Raw genomic sequence first — 2,367 nt, 5'->3', positions numbered from 1 at the left:
ACTTCTGTTGGAGGAAGACAGGGCACGTGTTATAAAGAGACTTTAAGGAGTCCTCCCTTTTGAAACTTTTATTTAACAGAGGAGGACTGTTATTAATCAATTCAATTCAATTTATTACAGGTCTATATGACCGAAGTCTTGACCAAGAGGATACCAAAGGGGGATAAAATAGGTACATAAAATAGACATAAATGTGTCAAGGTACATAATCACAGTCACATAAAACCCAGGCTGAGCCCAGAGATTAAAAATTACCTAACTACACTTGGGGCGGAGCCAACTAACTAAAATCATCCGAAGATTAAAAGTCGGTGTCGAAGTTTTCAGAAGTGCTGGAATTTTCAATGCTTCTTGAGAGCAGCCACCTTAGCCAGGAACCGCGCCATGTTATTAATTATAAGGTTGTACAATATCTTTTGAGATTCTATGGAGATGATATTTGATATTTTTGATATCTCTTATATTGTGAATTGTGATTAAGATAATTAATTATATATGAAGAAATTATTGTAAAAAGATTTTTCAAAAAATATAAAATTATTTGTGATATGTTATAATCATCTGTGCACGGTATTTGTTGTATGTTGGTTAGCCTCCAGGTGGGGCCTGGGGAATCTCTTGCTTTTACAACTGATCTCCTGCTGACAGAGGTCAGCTCCCCTGGAGAAAATGGCTGCTCTGAAGGGTGGACTCTATGTAGGCTTCCCAAGTCCCCCCGGGGGGCGGGGAAACCCCCGCCCCAGAGGCCCGTTCCCCACCGCCGCCGGATTGGTTTTCCCTTGTATGGCCATGGCCCCGCCCCCAGCGTGCCTGCCATCGTCACATCACTTCCGAGTGATATGCATGCAGTGCGTGCGTGCCGGCTGGGAGCCCCCCGCTCCGGCAGAAGATCGACTTGGCAACCCTAACTCTATGGCATTGTACCATGCTGAGGCCCCTCCCCTCCCCAAACCCCGCCCTCTGCCCTCCCTAAACCCCAAAGTCTCCAGGTATCTTCCATCCTAGACCTGGCAACCCAACCTGTAGGCCACACCATTATAGGTCTAGGATCATGAAATGCTCTAAGGCAGGAAAGGAATGTATCATGTGCTTCAGTGGGGAGGAGGAGCTACAAATTATTTTGCTTTGTTGCCATTTGTACCCCAATATGTGTTTCCTTACCATGATGGGAACTAGTGGGTTTGAATGCCTAATGATACAAGTGATGGTTCTCTTCCTTTTGTTGCGCTCAGCCAAGGTATGAAAGCACAATACTCTGCGGAAGGACAGGCAGGTTACTGCCTTAATGTAGTTTTACTGCCTTAATGTAGTGGCTAGGGTTGCCAGCCTCCAGGTTGGGCCTGGAGATATCCCAGTTTTACAACTGATCTCCAGCTGACAGAGATCAGCTCCCCTGGAGAAAATGGCTGCTCTGAAGGGTGGACTCTGTGGCATTGTGCCTTGCTGAGGCCCCTCCCCTCCCCAAACCCCGCCCTCTCCCGGATCCACCCCCCAAAGTCACCAGGTGTTTTCCAACCCAGGCCTGGCAACCCTAACGGTGGCTCTGTGAACAAGGATCCAATCCCTTAACTACGTGTGGATAGCATATATCCTTGAAAGAACTGCCCTACTGGGTCCAGATGAAGATAATTTCTCAGAATTATGCAAGCGCTAATGAGCTTTTAAAAAACAACAGCTAGTAATCCTCACTTTTTTACAGCTAACTTCTTCAAAAGCCAACTTAGAGAGATCCCCTTTCATTCTGAGGCATAATGAATTTTTACACACTAATACTTGGTGCTTTTAAAGGTTTTGTGGTGCTTTTATTTCCTTTTATTTAGAAACTATATTTATTTAGAAAAATGCCACCTCTTCAAAGACCTACTTTTTAAAAAGGTTTTGAAGAGTTTCATACATATTATCTCAGTAATCCTTGTAAGGGGAGTTCAGAACTATCATCCAGCTTTGGAGAAGGGACTTAGGGTTGCCAGCAGGCATGGGGAAGTATGTCCTCTTATTTTCATAGTGTCTTAATGTATGGAAATTGGTAGCACAAGCCAGTAGCCAGAAAAAATTTATTGGGGGAGTGAGTCCCCCCCCCCGTGCACCCAACAGAGATCAGGTGCGTGGGGTGCACGCCATTATTTGTTCCCTTTGTTATGGATGAGTTATGTTGTAGTGCAAAGTCTCTACAAGGGATCATTCTATGAAGAAGGTTAAATAGGGTTGCCAAATCCCCCAGTTTGGCAGGGGTCCCCCGCTTTTGGGGGGCTTCTACCCACCACCGTCCAGCTTTTTGGGGGCTTCTACCCCACCCCCAAGCCCCAACACCCGCAGCCACCCCTCTCCCTTCTCTCTTGAGAGAGAGGAGGAAGAGGGGTGCGGGGG

The 2,367-nt window shown here is 46.1% G+C and overlaps 1 protein-coding gene across 1 annotated transcript in view; it reads right to left on the bottom strand.

Moving 5' to 3' along the window:
• The window catches only part of LOC107123882 (LIM domain-binding protein 2), a 258,177-nt gene that overhangs the window by 228,455 nt on the left and 27,355 nt on the right, over window positions 1–2,367 (bottom strand). The window lies entirely within an intron of this gene.

This window comes from Gekko japonicus, unplaced genomic scaffold (genome assembly GCF_001447785.1).
Source record: "Gekko japonicus isolate JY-2015 unplaced genomic scaffold, Gekko_japonicus_V1.1 scaffold1134, whole genome shotgun sequence".
Taxonomy (NCBI): domain Eukaryota; kingdom Metazoa; phylum Chordata; class Lepidosauria; order Squamata; family Gekkonidae; genus Gekko; species Gekko japonicus.
This window is presented reverse-complemented; position numbering and strand designations above follow the sequence as displayed.